Here is a 21,477-nt window from a genome sequence, read left to right as displayed (position 1 = left end):
TAGTAAAAATGGATTCAGGAATGGTCAAAATGGATATCTCCGTTGAAATCTGAAAACCGAAATTTTTTACCATCACAACGACTGATGACAGTGAAAGGTGTTGGTTTCGGATCGAAGCGAATTTACCAAATTTATTGAAGGCCCGGTTCTGAAAAGCCGAAGGGTTAGATAAATATTAGAAGTATTTTTTTTGAAACGATGTGATGTTTTAACCGCAATATTACCATAGTAACTAATATTCGTGACGTCATAATTGTATGCTTATATCAACTTTACTACCCATCAATATCATGTTTACTACAAACAAAAAAATGACTATAGAGTTTTAGTTGCATTTACGTTTCCTAAATGTTTTATTTTACACGATTTATCGGTTGAGATATTTATTTTTTATTTTATTATTTTAATTTAATTAGCATATCATAAAAATAGAAATAATAAATTTTGTATAAAAATTTGTTGTAAGTAACGAAGTAAAGTAAAAACCTTAACCTTACATTCTCGATGTAGGTCAGTCCAGAAATAATGTTTAGCGAATTCTAATGCTTTAAATTAATTTATAACTTTGTTTATTGTAACATTAACTGTAATGTATCTTTTCTTACAGGAATTCTTTGTTGTACACAGCTAGACAAGTTTAATGAGTTAAATCGGTATAAAAATTATATATTAATACATACATTTTGTATTATGTTAAGTAAAACTTGCACACTTACATGTTTTATTGTTTTCTACAAAACGTGTATTCTCTACATGTAATACTTAACAACATATTTCCAATTTTAATGGTTTAGAAATATACTAAACGTACGCTTTGAAATTTATCTTTTTTTTATTATATGTTATTTAATTTAATAATTTCTGTTGAATGTAATGCGTATTTTATATATAGTAATATTTACGGTTCAGTAGTTACGATTGATGTGCTATTAGTACAGAGTGAATGAAAAGTTACCAAACCTAAATTGAAGTAAAAAAAAATATATTAAATTTTAAGAAATAAATAGATATTAAATAATTTTATAACTGACAGCAATTTTGATATAATAAATGTTTTTTTAACATATGTCCTTTATTTGCACCTGCACAGGCATCAACACGTTTCTTTATGCTAACTGCAGCTTTTTTACTTTCCTGTCTAGATAGCGCTATAACAGAGTTACAGCTAAATAAATTCTCCGGATGTTAATGTTCGTATGTACATGTGTGTGTGTGTGTGTTCGGTGTCGCCGTCTAAATCACCATATATCTCCAGAACTACCGAACCGATTGTGATCAAACTTTATCATCTTACTTCTGTATATGGAGCATTGATGTCATTAAATTTTCAACTTAAAAGGTTAAAGAGGTGAAACTGTAAAGCAAGGTCACCCTCACTAACTCAAGATTTCGCATAATTAAGGTCATATTTTTCTTAGGCACTTTTTTTAGCGATTAAAAAATAACAAAAAAATTAGCAGAATCACACGCCCATCCTAAAAATACTCTACTAACTACTGCGATGTTGTGACGTCACAGGTGAGAGGTAAAATTTTTAAAAAATAAACGATATTTAAACTGTAAAAAGGTAACTCGGTGTGGCTGGATCTTGAACTCGATCACCCGGTTGACTCGGTACCTGCTGCGTTAAGCCTAGCGGCTACACCAGTCTACCGACCGTACAAGCGAAATTTGTTCTTTGTAAGTTGTGAAATTACATTAGTTTAGTCAGTGTCAACCGTCGCCGCTTGTATAGTCACCCCTGCGCGAATTAAGTACGGTATGCGCGCGCGCGCTTTAGTTAGAATCATGAATTAATTAAACGAAAAAAGTATTATATATTTAAATAAAACGATAAATATTTAAAATTAAGCTTTTTGTGTAAGAAGCCGTGCATCAGAAACAACCAACAGTTGCAGGAGTTTTCCGAAACGAGGCTTTGGCCGCGTGACGGTAAATCCTACAGCTGTGTTGTAGGACTTTCCGAGATTCGAACCCGGGACCTTATCCGAAGGTCCCGGGTTCGAATCTTGGTCAGGCATAGAATTTTCACACGCTACAAAAATTGTCATTTCATCTCATCCTCTGAAGCAATACTTAAGGGTTGTCCCGGAGGTTAAAAAAAAAAAAAAACTGTGTTATCACCGCTTTTTATAGGGTGCGTTGTTGTCAATCGTAACTTTATTTATAAAAGACTCCATATTACCTAAAATGGCTGTAACATCTGATCTCTTGCTAGGTTTTAGTCGAGTAGATAATATACATTCTAATAGTAATTCGCAGAAAAACTTCATACATCTGATTGTGTACTCGCAAAACTATTTAATCTGTGTGGGTTGCCCCTAAAAAGTAAAACAAAACTAAATACGGAAAAAAGTCTTAGATTCTTATGCGATGTTATGTTTGTCAATTAGCTGTACCGACAGGCAAATATGCTCTGAAAAATTTTCAGATATTTTCGATTTTCGGCCTCTTCCTTAATAAATACGGTTACATTAATAAGCGATTAAACGAATGTATATATTTTTTTTAATTGTAAATATATGATATCGATTCAACGATAGTTATTTCCTCTCGATTAATACAAACCGGAAAAGGCGGGGATATAATTTGAAATGCCCAACTTTTTTTCTCTATATTTCCTTAAAAACTTTTAACATTTATGTTATACCGAAACATCAAAAGCTTTCTTTACGTTAGATCTAAAAGTGCTTTTTAAGCTCGCCTTTTAAGATTAAACCGAGTCAAATTAAGATTTATTGCGTTGAACTCGTGTATTTTTTTTTTTTTGAAGCAGTTATTTTTAACTAGTACATATTTAAATTGATTATAAATTATCCCGGGAAGTAATTATGCATATGTTAAACCAGTAGTATGGCAGTACATGTATTTATATACGAGGAGTGTGAGAAAAGTAAGATTGGCAACACTGCGAACGATCTGGCAAAGCTGTGTCTACCGGTCTGTGCTAGACCGGTTTGTTCATCCCTTCCACATGCTCAGTACGAATTTCAACTCCGTTCAGCCAAAACATTATTTTTGACAGCGCCATCAGTGAAGTGTTTTTGTTGTGCGTTACGAATATGGAGCATCGGAATTTAGAGCGACGTTGTGCGATCAAGTTTTGTGTTAAAATTGTGGAATCCGCGAGTGTGATCTTTGAAAAGTTGAAACAGGCTTATGGAGAACATTGCTTATCAAGAGTACAAGTTTTCCGCTGGCACAAATCATTTTTGGAAGGCCGAGAACACGTTGAGCGTGTGAGGGTTCTTGTGAGATCAGACCTTCGTTTAACAATAAGGATGATGAGCGAACGGTTAAATTTAAACGCTTTCACCGTACATCAAATTTTGACAGACGATTTGGATGTGCGAAAGTTTTTTGCGAAATTCGTGCCGAAAAATCTCACAACGGAACAGAAGGACAATCGAAGAAACGTGTGCGTTGATCTTCTTGAGAGGATTGACAACGACCAAGAATTCTTCAATCGTGTGATCACAGGTGATGAATCCTGGATATTTGAGTACGATCCTGAAACAAAGCGTCAAATCGAAGAGTGGTACACTCCGTCATCTCCTCGACCGAAAAAATGTAAAATGAGCAAATCAAAGATGAAAACCGTGTTGATTTGCTTTTTTGTGACAGTAAGGGTAAGGCCCAGGAAAAGAGTGATTTGCGTGAGACCAGACATTGCAGATAAGTGGATGGTTCGTCATGACAATGCCCCGTGTCACGGCCATTTCCATCGGGGAAGTTTTGACCTCAAAACGCATTCCTACGTTCCTCAACCCCCTTATTCACCTGATTTGAGTCCTTGTGAACGCATTCCTACGGTTTCTCAACCCCCCCCCCTTATTCACCTGATTTGAGTCCTTGTGACTTTTTCCTTTTTCCGAAATTGAAACGTGTCTTAAAAGGACGTCATTTTGGAACTCTGGAGAACATTCAAAAGACTGTGACCGACCAGTTAAAAGCCCTACCAGTTGAAGTCTTCCAGCGCTGCTGTCAGGACTGGGAACAACGACTCCTCCGGTGTATGGCTGCCCAAGGGAACTACTTTGAAGGGAGGGGATAATATTTTCGTTTGAAAAAAATAAAAACTTTGGTAAGTAAAAAGTCAGTCTCATTACTTTTCTCACTCACCTCGTATTTCTGCGTTGTACCCTGTTTTAATATGAATTACATAAAAAAAATAAATAAATAAATAAAAATTTCCAGGTACTTTCCAATCTTATAAACTGTTGAATATGTATTTAGTTCTATTCTGACTCGTAAAGAAAACAAATTGATATTATTCAGTTAGTATGTTATGTACCTCTTCTGCCTTATTTTTGTATATGTTTTTTAAAAGTTCTTTCATACTTTGATCTCAATGCAAAATCACCTCTGTAACAATACAAAATTTCGTTTTCCTCCTCTCAAACTTAATACTTTCAATTTGTATTGTCCTTTTCTTCTGTTTTTGATAAAAGTTTTCATTGACACTATCGTTGACGATATATTTTGTGTTTTTTTTTTTTTTATTTTCCTAAAATGTATTTTCTATACGGTATGCCATTGATATCAGTAATCAGTTTGTCTCTACTTCATTACTATCCGGAAGGTTCTTTTGTGTTTTTAAGTTCGTTTTATTTTATTTCCAGTCATTGGGACAGTTTTTTTTTACCTTTATATGTTTAGTTTTACATTCTAAATCATCTTGGTGTTAAATTTCTATGAATCATCTATTCTCTAACTTAAATATTTTTTTCGATCTCTATTGAAACATTTTTCAGAAACTTGTCAGCCAATAAATTGCGCGTTTCGTTAATATTTTAATATTTTTTTTGCCGATATTCATTTTTACTGTGTATTTTAATTTCTCTTTGATCTATATTTTGCTTTAGTTTCCTAACTTCAACCAAAACATAATTATAAATAAATTAAGCTCGGTATTAAAAAAAAATGTAGTAGCTTTCGTTTTACAGTTAATTTAGATTTCGAAACCACCAGACATTTTCATAATTTATACATAATTATACTTTATTGTATGTAGAATAATTCTTAAACGATTTCTCTTTTCTTATATTAAAATTAAGAAAAATAAATTTGTCATCTAAGAATTTTTCATCGCCCTTAAAATTAAAAAAATAAAAAGAGTAAATTCTAATCATCGGCTTTTAAATTAACATAGTCGAACTGTACTAAAAATATATTTTGTGTGTCGGAAGGAAATTTAAGTTCTCTTAACCTTAAAATAAATATAAATAAACAAGACACAACAGGTAATATCGTACACCGCAGGAGGGTCGGTACTGATCTCGTGTAATACATAAAATAACGAAAATTAATAAGTGAAATACAGAACAATATAAGGGTTTAAAGTACAGAAAAATAAAGTATTTTAATACTTTTATTAACTTATAGTAACTTATTACAAATCAGTTTAGTTTGTAATATATATTTTTCATTAATTTTTATTGGGAAGGATATATATAACTTCCCCAATCTTATACGTATATATAAAAATATATGTTCCTATACCATTCTCCGATTGTGATAAAATTTTGATGAGTTGTGCGCACGCCCGCGAAGGCTTCTGAATTAGTTTGGACCCGCTAGGTGGCGCTAGGGTCGAGATATTTACAAAAATTGTGTTTACGATCCGATTTGTTTCGTATGCAGATTACGTGTTCCTTACACGGAAAGAAATACCTGTGCAAAAAATGGATCCGCTCGATTGCACTGGGGTTGAGTTATTTGGAAAAATTACTTTTACGGTTTGATTCGGCTCATTTTACAGAATATATATTAAGTATGTGAAAAGAAATATTATTGCAAAAAATGGACCCGATAGGTGGCGCTGGGGTTGAGGTATTTAGAAAAATAGTATTTATTAACCTATTTTGCTGATATTCAGAATGTATATTAGTTACGTGAAAAGAAAAACTTTTACAAAAACTACACCCGCTAGATGACACCGGTGTCGAGATATTTACGAAACAAACAAATACGAGGGCTATTCAGAAAGTAAGGAAAGTTTTTGAATTTTTAAAAAACTAAGTACAAGAAAAACCTTTTATTATATACATGTGAAAGAGGGACTAAAATACTACTTTTCAACATAATCACCATACAAATTTAGGCACTTATCATAGCGGTGGACAAGCTTTGAAATTCCTGTCATAGAATTCTGCCGCCTGTGATCTCAACCACTCAGTGACACACCCATCTTGCACAAAATTTGTGGTAGTCTAGCTTCTGTGAAACAATTTCAAAAAAGTCCGTGAAACTTGTGGGAAACATAGAGAAAGCTCAGTTATTGTGAAACGGCGGTTTTCACGAATCTTTTCGTCAACTTTGGAGACCAGATCGTCGGTCACAATGCTCGGACGTCCACTCTTCTCTTTATCGTCAACGTTTGTTCGGCCATTTTTAAACTGAATGCACCACTTCCTGACATAACTTTCACTCATTAAGTTGTTCTCGTACACTTCACACAGTTCCCGATGAATTTCTATTGGTTTTAAGTTTTTTGCCAACAAAAAACGAATCACAGACCGCACCTCACAACTGGTGGGATTTTCTATTGCAGCACACATTTAAAATTTGTATATAAAAAAACAGGCAGTGCGGAGATGTTCCCGTTGTCACGGCTGAAAGCTGACTGAGCTGCCGAGCACGAGCACACCAATATATACGCGATTGCCGTGCCGCTGGCGGCGTCAGGTGGAAACGTTCCTTACTTTCTGAATAGCCCTCGTATATACAAAAGTTTTTCTTCTTTATATATAAAAGGTAATCCTCGTATGTGTGTCCGCTAAAGACTAAAAAACTACTGGTCCGATTTATGTGCGAGAAAAAGGAAAAAAAGGTAAAATGGAAAAAGGGAAAAGAAAAAAAAGAAAAACGTCAATGGGAAAAAGAAAAAACGGAAATGGGGAAAGGGGATAAATGTAAAAAAAGAAAAAGGGATAAAGGGGAAAAAGGTAAAGGTTAAATTTCGTATATATATATATATATATAAAATATCAAATCTAGCAATAGAGAAGCATTGCCGAGTCTAATAGTATATAATTAAAAATAATAGGAACGTTTCATTTTTGTGATATTATTACGTGAAAAAAAAAGTAGTTTGTACAATAGAATAATACTAAATTACTTTTGATCTGTACTGTTTACAACAATAGAGTTTCTGGTCAAGTACTTAAGCTGATCAGCGACCAAACAAACCGCCCTGACCTAACTGGACTGAAACAACTAACTTTTCTAAATGAATCATCAAAGCTTAACTATATAAATTTATAATCATTGTATCTATTGTTTATCAGTTTTACATCTCGTTTAAAAAAAAAAAAAAAATCTTTTTATAATAGTATAAATTATTTACGATCGAATATTTCAAAAAAGTTATTTTAAATATTTTTGCAATACTACGATAAATAAATAATTGAATAATATTTCAATATACACCATTAAAAATAAGATAGATCACCTTATCAAGGTATTACAAAGTAATATTATTTTAATAAAATAATTTTCGGTCCATTTTAAAATGATTTTTTTTTTAATGAATTATTTTAATTATTTATTATAGATATGTCTTTAATTAAGAACTCATAAAAAGTTACAATTTAAATGGACTATTTACTAGTAAATAAGATCCAAAAAAAAATTACAATGAAATTGTAAACCGTACGGTAAGAATCTTGCAGATATCATTTCTTTCACACCCGCCGGGTTGGTCTAGTAGTTAACGGGTCTTCCCAAATCAGCCGATTTCGAAGTCGAGAGTTCCAACGTTTAAATCCTAGTAAAGGCAGTTACTTTTATACGGATTTGAATACTAGATCGTGGGTACCGGTGTTCTTTGGTGGTTGGGTTTCAATTAACTACACGTCTCAGGAATTGTCGACCGAGACTGTACAAGACTGTATTTCAGTTACACCCATACATATCATCCTTTTGAAGTAATACCTGACGGTGATTTCCAAAGGGTAAATAGGAAAAAAGATATCATTTCTTCCGCTCAAAAAACAAAGATTTCTTTAATATAAATAAAACAAAACGATACTAATATCAAAAAGATAAGACACTACTTTTATATTATCAAAATCTGTTATCAATTAGAATTTTCTTTAAAAAAAATTGATGTCGTATGTAACAGACAATTAGAAATGTAAAAATTAGCAATGTAGTGTACCTTTTTTAATACCTTTTTTAATATTACCTTTTTTAATATTAGTTTCGTTTTGTTAGAAACAGTTTTATTTATATAACAGAAATTTACGAATCATTTACAGACCTTTATGAATCGGATATCCGTGATATAATTTTTTCTTCTCCCTACATCCCTGGGCCGAACATCCAATTAAGTATACTCGGCCCAGGGACGTGTCCTTCCGACTCTAAGGAGGTCTTCCCATCCACCGGCTTAACATCCGGCACGACAGGTCAACCCCCCCGGTTCTGGATCTTTTGTGCCTGCCTCTAATCCCCGGCGGGGGAAACAGGGCCCGACTATGCCGTTCCCCCCCACCAGGAACCGGTTCTCGGTCATTATGCCTTCCCTCGAACCAAAGCTGCCAGCACCAAGGGCCCAAGCACTTTCAGAAAACCAACACCCTCAGCCGGATCTCGGTCTTAACTTAACCCCTCGCGAAGGATTTCCCATGGAGTCCCCGTCCCGTCACAGGAACCCGTACACCTATGCGTACGGGTCCTCCGAGATGGGGTTGTCCATCCTCCCCTACACTTAGCACTCTAGTAACCCCGGCGTCGATATTCCTCCACCTTCGTACGGAGAACTGTTCTCGCGAAGTTTGCGAACCATTTCCAGTTATTTTCAGAGGCCAACATCCACTCCACAAGATTTCCCGTCATAATGCGTCCATCTACTAATCGTTGGCGGTGTTGCGCCCATCTTTGGCACTCGAACAGCGTATGTTCGGCGTCATCTACGCCCTGACAATATTCACAAACAGGCGACTCCTTCTTACCAATTCTATTCAGGTAGGTGCTGAAACAGCCATGGCGAGACATTAATCGGGTAATGTGGTAATCCATATCACCGTGATACCGGTCCAGCCAGTTATCTAATTCATGTATTAGTCGCCTGGTCCACTCTGCTACTGATGATTCGGTCCAGACCGCCTTCCACTCATTCCTGACTACTTCTTCTGCTTCAATTTTATTATGATCAGCCGCCCTTAGCCTCCTACCTTTGACTTGTACGTCAATTGGCGGATCTGATGCCAAAACGCATAACGCGTTCTACGACATTGTACGGTAACCTGTCACTACATTTAATAGTGCCGCCCGATGCATACTTGTCAGTTTTTGTCTGTTTCTTTGTATATTTACGGTATCAGTAATATTGCACCGTGATGTAATATTGCACTCTGTAATTGTAACTCTCGATTTTTATTTCTGTTTTATTTATTCTTTTTTTAATAAAACTAGTATAATCTCTTGTAAACTAATACTTTTTTTATTTGAAGAAGTGATGGGAATTAAAAAAAAATGTTTCATCATTCAGTACATTCATTTATATAACAGCATTTACTATTAAAACAAGGCTGTAGTATATTTATTTTTAAATTTTATTATTTCAAGTACATTACAAAGTTTTTATATGCTACCTATTACTAACAAGTACTGCTATCTAGCGGCGCGATTCGTAAAGGTACATTAAAAAAATGAATAAAATGACATATTTGAGTCCCACGGTTCATCAAATGGAAAAAAAAACGTTGTCCAACAAAATTTGAGGTATTTTTTGAATGTATTCTTTATTACAAATCTAATTGACCTGAAATGTAATGTTTTCACGCTTATCTTTTTCCCCAATTTTATTTGAGTGTTAGGTTAGGTCATATTTAGAACTGTAAACGTAGTTCGTTGACTTCGTCGCCTCTTACCGACGAAGTTCTAAGGAACTCCGTGATTCATATTTACGGATGCCAATTAATTATTATCCAACAGTCCATTTTTATGTTTAAAAAATTTTTTTTTCTAAGTAAACGTATGTTTTAATATTATATTTTTATGTACAGATATAAATACAATAAATTTACCGATCGAGAAAAGTACCTAAAATTTCAAAACGATAAAGCACGATCACGTTACCGAAGAAATCGTTTTCACCATATCGTGAAATATTTTTCACATAAAACTGAACTTCCTGGATATTTTATATTACGGGCAATAAATATTTTTTTTGTTATAATTAATGGAAATTCTATCAAAAAACTATAAGCAATACGTCTAATTAAAATACGAATCATTTCGTCTGTATGTGAAATATAACAATTAAAAAGCATCCGTTGAACGACGCTTTTAATCGCTAACGTAGAATTAATTATCTAATCCTGTTCAATAATAGCCTTCTGATACAGATAAAAAAAGTATAACATCACGTATCGGATGAGCGAATTTAAGGATCTATTCGAAGAAATGAAGTACGATAGAATAAATAAGAAGGATCTTACACGTGACGTGCAAGAATGATTCAAGTATGCTGTCACCGAAGACGACTACAGACAGATAAATTGGTTTTCTATCATTTACCATTTTTTCTTCTTTTAATAGAACGTATTTTTATACTTAAGATCTATAATTTATTTTTAAGTAAAGAAATAATCGTTTAAAGACATCAAATAATAAACAATGTTTTTTTTTTTTTTTGAAAAATAATGGCAACTGATTAACGCATTTTCCGTAAATCGTAAGTTCTTTCCGATTTTTCCCGTTTCACAATTGTATATCAAAAGATCGTAACGCTAAAATCGCTCAAATTTATTCACGGTAAGATATATTTTAACAAGAGTTGTGATTTTTTCAAAATAAACGGCTTTCACGTAATAATTTTTATGGAAGTCAATAATTCAAAAACTAAGCGCTCATTTTAACATTTTTAAATGTAAAAACATGTTATGTAATTTTTTTGTAGAAAATTTTGTTAAACTTCTATACGGAATTTCAGTAGAACATTAATACAATTTTAAAGGTATGAATTTGCGTAAAAAAGATTTGTTTCGGACATATAATTTTTAAGGCCTTTAGATTTAATTAAGTTATATAAAAAAATTTGAAAAACGTGGGGTTCGTCGTCTGAGATACTTCTTGGCAAAAAAATTAAGATATAAATTGTGAATTTTTAATAGAGAGTTATCATAAAAGAATGGTGCGGTTTTGAACATGGTTTAAATTAAAACACAATTACTTACAGGTTATGTTTTTTATTTTTCAAATTTGTCGTCTCAAACATTTTTTTACATAATTAATAAATTTCAATATGTGCACCCTTAGTCGCTCGACAAATGTCCAAACCATACTCAACTTCTCTCCAAACATTAGTTAATATTTCTTCGTAAACGGTTGTCATTGCTTCATTAATCCTGTTTTTTAAGCGGTTTAGGTCGCGATTTTTTTGTGTATAAACAACGCTTTTGATGTTCCCCCACAAGATTAAATCGCAAGGTGTCAGGTCTGAACTCCTTGGAGGCCAAAGTACGGGTCCTTGCCGGCCTATTCATCGATCTCCAAATTTTTCGTTCAAAGCGTCCGTGACCGATGCATTGAAGTGCGGGGGAGCACCATCTTCTTGGAAATGAAGTTGATAAATGTTTTCGAGTTAATCCGGCTGAGGAAAGCAATAATTGGTTAACACGCCAAGATACACAACTCCATTAATTATTTTTTCAGCAAAGAAGAAAGGCCCTATTACACGATTTTTCATCACACCACACCAAACATTAACTTTAGGTGAATCGCGTTGTTTCTCGATAATTGCGTGTGGGTTTTCAGAGCCCTATATTCGTGAATTGTGTCTGTTAACACATCCATTCACATGGAATGTAGCTTCGTCTGTAAAAATTATATCGTCTAAAAACGATTCGTTTTCACTTATTATGTTCAACATTTCAACAGCGAAATTGTAACGTTTTACACCATCATCGGGTTTCAATTCCTCTAGTATCTGGATTTTATAGGCGTGTAATTTCAGTTTTTTACGTAAAACTTTGTGAACTGTTGATTTTGGAATACCTAATTCGACGCTTCGACGGGGGATGGACTTCCCAGGACTTCTAATTGTCGATCGTCTAATTAGTTCAACCGTTTCGTTTGGTACACTTGGTCTGCCGGTTGATTTTCTGTTTATTAACCGATCGAATTTCTTCGAATCGTTTGAACCAACGCGTTATGTTATTTTTGTGTGGTGGATCTCTTCCGAGTTCACGTCGAAACGCACGTTGAATTAAAATTACGGATTTTAATTCGGCCATCAATAAAACACACTTTGCTTTGTCTTTAGCCGAGAACATAGCAACTCGCTAAACTCACCGCAACAACAATACAAGAACTTACGTTGTGGTTACAACTGCTGATAAGCAAACTTTTGGATTGGAGGCTTTCAGAGATACCAATATAACATCTAGAAATTTCCCTACAATCTTCCTATGAATTACTGAAACCGCACCATTTTTTTACGATAATCCTGTATATTTAAGAATAAATTTTTTTAATAATTTCTGGTTTCTAATTTAGGACATTCAGAAAAAAAGGTTCATGCGAATCTATCCCCTATCTCATTTCACTTTTTCCTGTGTCCACCATTTTTTTCTACGTCATTTGGTATACAATGTGTCTTAGGAAATATTGGCCGACGTTAAGGAGCGACTCAGAGAATAAATGTAAACAAAAACCTTCATGCTAATTAATGCCTTATCTCGCTTTATTTTCCATATGTTCACCATTTTGTATTTTTTCGATATTTTAATGAAATTTGGCATTTACGTACCCGAGAATATCTTTTCCGTACTAAATAGGTTGGAAAATTTTAATTTTGAAAATTCCAAAATGGGGCCCTTGAATATTAGTTTTATCGAACAATGTTTTATTAAATAAGTTGTTTAGCTATTTATTGTGAATAAAATGTCATCTTATTTATTCAAATCGTTTGACAAACACCTTAGATATAATGGAAGTTCTTAAAGTGGAACACGAGAATTATACGTGAGAACAGACATAAAATTGTCAGTTTGCATAACGCATCCGTAAATACAAGTAGTTAAGGCGGTATCTGATTTCATATTTATTAATCTTCTTTATATATCATTAAACAGACTGTATTATGGTGCGAAATTTAATTTAAATGTTTCCTCGTAATGGAATTATACAACTATTTATTCCTTTTCACTTGAGTTACTATTATAACATTACGTAACGCCTAATGAATTCGCACTGCTGTGGGAAACTAACTGTGAGAAATATGGCTGACTACCAGCCAGTTAGGGCTCAAAGTGTTTTAATATATGGTGGACAGGTACTTGCTGGCATTCAGCGACTTACGCGTGGCAGCGAATTGCTGTCTAGACAAAATGTAAATTTTAATTTACGGGGTTCATATATTTTTAGTAGTTGACGGGGTGCGCCTACGCGTTTTAGTAAATATATGACAAGTGAGCGGTTGGGACAGGTAATCCGGCGGTGTAGGGCACCGCGCTTAGTCCGCTCACGCTGTTTGGTAAGCTCTAAGAGCTAGTTAGGATACTGGTCTCTAAACTGATTCGATGCTCTGTAGCCGTTTGTGGTACAGACATTTGGTCTTATGCTTTAAGGCGACCGAATGGGGTGGTGGCGGGAGAAATGCCAACCAAACCAAAAAACCTCGTAATGAAATATCGCCATAACCTCTAAGAACACTTCTCTAGAACCGATTTACAAAATGTTTTATACAAAATCAATTACCTAAATCATTTCCTATTAGTATTTCATGATTTATTTGATAGATTTTAAGAAAAAAAAAGTGATATGGACACCACATCACTTCCTTGTCCGCCTAATTAATTACATATACACATTTTTGCTGCACATTTCATTTGAAAGTGAGATACGATCTTCCAATCCTTTAATGAAGAGGACAGGTACACAATTGCATTGTGGTGGACACCACATTGCATTACATTTTTTTTTTTGTACTGTCCGTATCTGCATTTCATATTAGCTTATACACTGTATTAATTTTGTTTCATGTCGGTCAAGTAGTTATGTGGTGTAAGATAGAACGTGTCAGATCCGTAACCGTGGACACATCGATTCGAATCTGACTTCATATATATATACTTTTTTTTAATTTAAATATATTGATTTATTAATAATTATTAACCTCTGTAAAAATTTTTGAATTAAAATGAAAAGTACATAAAATTTTATTTCAATAAATTTTATATTAAATAAATTGTAAAGGAACATGAAAAGTACATAAAATTTTATTACAATAATAACTTCTGAATATTTTTCATTTTTTAAATTGTTAATATTGAATTATTTATTTAATTTTTTTTGTACCGTCAGAGGTTAATAATTGTTAATAAATCAGTATATTTAAATTAAAAAAAAAATATTTGTATATGAAGTCGTATTCTAATCGATGTGCGTTCCCTTTGTAACATCCAAATATTTAATTAATTAAAATTTTATTTGGCTGTAACTCTGAAACCAATGAAAATAAGTACCACTTATGATATACTGTTGAATAGTTCTCAATGAGGGCTTATAATCAAAAGGGGAGATGCAAAAGGGCTTGCACAACTAGATGTTACAATAGTCCTAAATTCCAAAATTTCAACATTCTACGGCTAATCGTTTTGTTGCGGCCCGGACAAGAGTGGCCACTGTTTTATCTGTGGAGAGGCCGGCCACTTACGGAAGGACTGTTAAGCGGGAAACTCGGTATCCTTCTTTCAAGTTGCATGGGCGTTCACTCGGGGGGGTCGAGGTTGTAAGGCTTCAGACGTGTCATGAGACGGCGGTACCTGTCCTGGCGTGGAGTCTGCAAGAAATAGTCTCGTCGGGGAGGGGTGGGAGGCTCCGGCGTCCTACCATCAATGATCGGACGGGGACTCCCTTGCAGCACCTTTGGGGGGGAGTGTAAGACCGTAGTCCCGGTCGGGGATCCCTTTGGGGGTTCCTCAATAGAGGGAAGCCAAAAAGACGAGTCCCGGTGGAGGGGAGCTCTCTGGGGTCTGATTTTTTTAAATAAGATGTTAAAAAATCGACTCAGGGATGGTCAAAATGGATAGTTTCGTTGAAATTTGAAAAACGAAATTTCCCTCGATTACAATACTTCCTTCACTTCGTATAAGGAAGTAGAAATAAGGTCATTAATATATAAACACTTAACGGTGTATTTGAAATTAATGGCTGTAAGGGCATCCGGTAAAGTTCATTTCTCGGCTTAATAACGAAATATTTAATAACTTAATAAATGAGAAATGAAATATCCTTTTAAGCCATTTCGATTTGTTCTCTCCCATTCTCTCTTTCTCACCTTCACTCTCTCTGTCTCTATTTATATATATATATATAATTTATCCTGTTATTGTAGATTTGTTGATTAGATTGGTATTATTAGTGGAGGGATGAATTTCCTGACGATTTTTTTTTTTTTGTCTTCAGTCATTTGACTGGTTTGATGCAGCTCTCCAAGATTCCCTATCTAGTGCTAGTCGTTTCATTTCAGTATACCCTCTACATCCTACATCCCCAACAATTTGTTTTACATACTCCAAACGTGGCCTGCCTACACAATTTTTCCCTTCAACCTGTCCTTCCAATATTAAAGCGACTATTCCAGGATGCCTTAGTATGTGGCCTATAAGTCTGTCTCTTCTTTTAACTATATTTTTCCAAATGCTACTTTCTTCATCTATTTGCCGCAATACCTCTTCATTTGTCACTTTATCCACCCATCTGATTTTTAACATTCTCCTATAGCACCACATTTCAAAAGCTTCTAATCTTTTCTTCTCAGATACTCCGATCGTCCAAGTTTCACTTCCATATAAAGCGACACTCCAAACATACACTTTCAAAAATCTTTTCCTGACATTTCATTACTTTTGTTTTGTTCTTATTTATTTTCATGCGATAGTTCTTGCGTAGGACTTCATCTATGCCGTTCATTGTTTCTTCTAAATCCTTTTTACTCTCGGCTAGAATTACTATATCATCAGCAAATCGTAGCATCTTTATCTTTTCACCTTGTACTGTTACTCCGAATCTAAATTGTTCTTTAACATCATTAACTGCTAGTTCCATGTAAAGATTAAAAAGTAACGGAGATAGGGAACATCCTTGTCGGACTCCCTTTCTTATTAGGGCTTCTTTCTTATGTTCTTCAATTGTTATTGTTGCTGTTTGGTTCCTGTACATGTTAGCAATTGTTCTTCTATCTCTGTATTTGAACCCTAATTTTTTTAAAATGCTTAACATTTTATTCCAGTCTACGTTATGGAAAGCCTTTTCTAGGTCTATTAACGCCAAGTATGTTGGTTTGTTTTTCTTTAATCTTCCTTCTACTATTAATCTGAGGCCTAAAATTGCTTCCCTTGTCCCTATACTTTTCCTGAAACCAAATTGGTCTTCTCCTAACACTTCCACTCTCCTCTCAATTCTTCTGTATAAAATTCTAGTTAAGATTTTTGATGCATGACTAGTTAAACTAATTGTTCTGTATTCTTCACATTTTTCTGCCCCTGCTTTCTTTGGTATCATAACTATAACACTTTTTTTGAAGTCTGATGGAAATTCCCCATTTTCATAAATATTACACACCAGTTTGTATAATCTATCAGTCGCTTCCTCACCTGCACTGCGCAGTAATTCTAGAGGTATTCCGCCTATTCCAGGAGCCTTTCTGCCATTTAAATCTTTTAATGCTCTCAAATTCAGATCTCAGTATTGTTTCTCCCATTTCATCCTCTTCGACTTCCTCTTCTTCCTCCATAACAGAATTTTCTAATTCATTTCCTCCGTATAACTCTTCAATATATTCCACCCATCTATCGACTTTACCTTTCGTATTATATATTGGTGTACCATCTTTGTTTAACACATTATTAGATTTTAATTTATGTACCCCAAAATTTTCCTTAACTTTCCTGTATGCTCCGTCCTGACGATTATATTTCTTTATACCATCGTGGCCGAGGCACGATTCCTACGGCTGGAATGTAACTGACTCCACGAAGACTCAGAAGGCTGGAAGACGTTGAAAATATTAAAAATAACTGAATTAATATGCTAAAGGTGGACAGAGGCAAAGTATAATAATATTAATGCATAAAATTTAAAACTTATCGATGATTCAGAAACCCAGATTATAGGTTTTTATGGCTGTCGCCTCTATTAAGGATCTAAATATTGAAATGAAAATAAAAATGTACAGTAATATTATTATTCTTATTTAATTAAAACATTATTATTTTTTGGTACTTATAAAATGTGAAGAGGGGGTCAAAATTGAACTTAAAAAAAAAAAAAAAAAAACGAGAATAATCTTCATAAAATTTTAAACAGGAAGATATTTGTGTGATAAAAATCGGTCCAGTAGTGACTGGAATAATGAGACGCTGACTTTTATATAGTTTCATTGAAGGATAAAATAAATCATTGTAGAAGTAAAATTATTATAAAAAATATTTAGTGGGAATCCCAACCAAAATGAGATGCTATAGATTATAGGAAGTGTTTTTTTTTTTTTTTTTTTTATATTAACTCTTCGAATCGCTTATCGAAGTCGTGCTTTTTGTTTTATATTCTGTACATATAAATTGTTTTAAAAGATTTTTTAGGCGAATGGATTTATCATTCATTCGCACACAAATTTTCTTCTAAGATCTACGTGAGATTTCCGTAACCTTTTTTTCTGTTTTTGTTTATTGGCAATCTTCAATAAAGTTCACATTTATATACGCCCGACTACTATAAATTAAAAGAAAAACCGCTATTATAGATCTGATTATTTTAATTATTTTAAGGATGTGCAAAATCGTTTAAAATGAGTGTTATAATTGCTCAGATCTTAAGCTACTTATAAATTCTTTTGTACTTTATTCGCCGGCGTATTATTATTTAGCTGACTTCCGTTAAGAGTACAAACGTCGATATTGCTATCCAGAATATTTTAACGGTTAACTCAGCTTTACATTTTTTTAAATAAATGCATTTATTTCGGCGAGTTAGTGTAAGCGTTCAATATTCGATATCTCGCATACGTGATTTTATATAACTTATAACATATACGTATTTGAACTGAAAGTACCATTTTTCTGCTAAAACAGATGCCCCGATTCACCTAATGTAATCTATATCAACGGCCTTTCATACTAAACACCTCAGGCGTTTTGAAAAACCTTTTTCACTTTTTCCTTTTACTCGCTTTTCTTTCACCACCGATCCTAACAGAATATTTCTTTTCCCTTTCTCCTTAAAACTCATCACCTTTTGTTTTATTTTTATTATTTTTTCTTCTTTTTACACTCGAGGGAAAATATGAAAATGGTGAACAACACTTTACATCATGCCCTTATTTTACACTAGATGTTCTTTGAAAATGCGCGCGCGCACACACACACACGCAGAAAATTAAAATGTGACGGAATTTTCCTTTGTGTGTGTACATATATATATATATATAAAAACACCTCTATGTAACATATCTCTATAAAATCGGTCCCTTCATCTATTTGATCGAAGGACATGTAATCCGGTAGGAACGGGAAAAAGTTTAACTTACTGTCGATTGTAATTTTCTAACTGAGATTCTTAAGTAAATGAAACCGTATCAACATTATTTATTTCTTTTCGTGAATATAATAATTCCTTTTATAATATCGTTCCCTTAATACGAGAGAAGTTCATAAATCTACAAGTATGCCCCGATTGTCGTTCTTTGTATTTTGCTCTTACTTCATCGGTGAAAATACGAGGTTTTCGAAAATTATTATTATTATTATTCCTAAATCGAATAAACAGAAATTTAACACGACTTAATAAACAGGATTCGTATATTTAATTTTACTCTAATGTGGAAGAAATTATACTTTAATAAGCCCTACTTTGCTTCATGATTAAAGCGAATCATTGAGATCGGTGCGGTTGGGAAAGAATAATGATTGAATGTACAGTTTAAAAAAAAAATCGCGTTTATCGAATTCGATTCTACTACGGATTTAAAGGGTAAAATCAATAAAGGAATATAAATATTCTGTTTAAATTTACAGATACATTCATTTAAATGCGTTTTCCGACCTTGGTGTATTTGTTTAACAATACTTTCTTAGAGACAATGATGATTGTAGCGAAAAATATCTAAATTAATGTATTAGTACGTTTTACGTTTACAAATGAGAAAACGCATGAACCCGATAATCAAAGGAAGAATTTAAGATATAGAGTATAAAAGATATGAGCACAATTGTTTGTTCGTCGTGCAATAAAAATATGCACCTAGCCCGAGGAGCTGTATCACGTCGCCTGGCCCCGTTCACCTTGATTGTTTATCGTGATAATTACGATATACGACATGATAATACCGTATTACGGTAATACGGTAAATCGTGATAATTACAATACGTGACCGTTCACGTCCTCTAGTGGAACAAACCGACGAATATCAGTTATCTCCTCGTTAGGGAGAAGTTGTCTTCCTATTACAATCTTGTTCCTGTAGGTTACAACAAGATTTAGAAATTGCTTACCTTCGTCGATAGAAGTTTGGCACACACCCGATGGTGAGTGATCACGTTTCGAGCGGGATTTGATTCCGAAAGCAACGATCTTTATTTTTAGGGAAGGGGGCGGACCTCATTAGAAGCTTGCCGGTAATTATTCTTTTGGTAGGATCATACCCCTGGTGAACGCGTCTTCCCAAATCATCATTCAAGTCCTAGTACTTTTATTCGGATTTGAATACTAGGTCGTGGATACCGGTGTTCTTTGGTGATTGGATTTCAATTAACCACACATCTCAGGAACGGTCGAAGTGAGACTGTGCAAGACTACACTTCATTTATACTCGTACATATCATCCTCTGAACGGTAATTCCCGGAGGCTAAACAAGAAAAAGGAGAGGAACATACCCCGCTGTTTTTGACCGACTCACCTTGCAAAGTGGAGCCGCTTCACAGATAAATAATCGAATGCAGGAATCCGACTCGGCTAGCCACCGACCGTACGCATTATGATACCTGGTTCCGGCCATAGAAGCAAAAAGCCGAAGGCTAGTCCACAAAGAAGGGCAAAAACGTGTCGCTGTTTGCGGCGCAGAACCCGACCCTATTTGAAAGAGTAGTAGAGTAAGGTCTACTGCTGCCAACAAATTCCATTTCAATCTGAAGCGAGCATTTTAATACTACGTCCATGCCACTAGGGCCCGATAGCCGTCCCGGTTCCGCAATATCAGGTCATTTTTTACACCTAGTTGTATATCGGAGGTGCTTGTTCCAAAATTTAGTTCTCGGCTCTTGGATAGGGCCCGGTTGTAAGAGATGTATCGAGAGATGTAGCTCGGTTGTAAGAGATGTATTAGCAAGGAATAAAATAGCGCATAAAACCAATCAATCGGACAGCCGATGATAAAAAATAACCGATTTTACATAAGCGTGATTACGTTGCAGTTATTCGATTAAACGAAAGCATTCATAATTATTTACTTTCTGATAAAAAAGAAGCTAGATAAATTGAAAGTCACCGGTGTTATATTGTCATTAAAATTGTGTAAATTAATTTAAAGTACAAGTTTATAAATCCAGTTGTGCTGTAACGACACAGGAAAACTACAGAATAATGGTGCGAGGGAAATTCAGAGCGGCCAAGTATACTTTCATAAACAACAACGGGTGTAGTTATAAAGGTCAGAAGGGGCGATTAAGGGGTGGGGGTTCCCCATACTGCAAACTCTTCTTACGGTTAGGGACAGGTTATCGGCGCAGTAGGAGAGAGTCATGTTTTGTAGAAAAGCTATGTTACAGGAGTATGAGATTTCTGACGCTACTAATACTTGGAGGGTCGATCGTTTTTTGGGGTAGCACTTTAGAATAATATACGGTGGGGAGAGACTTCGGTAATAAGAAGATCGGTTAATTGTAATATACGTAACAAGAGGATAGCGAGTAGCGGTTTCTGATAAATGTCGGAAAAACGACGTGATATTCCTGATAATGATTATACCGATGAAAAGGATGAATGAGGATTATGTAATAGAAAAATATTATAAACGTTATATTCAAGAGAAAGATGAAATATAATTGAAGAAAGATAGAAATAGGAACTAAAAGTTATAACTAAGAGAATCGGTTTACATACAAATAAATTGTTGAAATTTCCATATCGTCGCATAAGCTTAGTAAGCGCGCGCGCGTGCACACACACACACACACAGTAAGTCAAAGTAAACGATTTACTCGCAAGTAAAATCTAGCGAAGCGAAATTTGAAGAATAAACAAACATATTGCATACCGGCAGTACAGACCATCTACCTTATGTATATAACGACTAGCTTTAACGGATTAACAGAACCGAGCTAAACGGTCAATTTTTTGCCTTCCACCCGTACGCGAAATAATCATAACACTAAATCTGTTTTCTACAGTATACATATATATATATATATATATAGATACAATTTGGCTTTCCGCCAAATTAGTCTCTAAAACAATAAATTATTACG

Source organism: Lycorma delicatula, chromosome 12, assembly GCF_047948215.1.
Source record: "Lycorma delicatula isolate Av1 chromosome 12, ASM4794821v1, whole genome shotgun sequence".
Classification (NCBI taxonomy): Eukaryota; Metazoa; Arthropoda; class Insecta; order Hemiptera; family Fulgoridae; genus Lycorma; species Lycorma delicatula.
The sequence above is the reverse complement of the archived record's forward strand: the minus strand, read 5'-3'. Positions refer to the sequence as shown.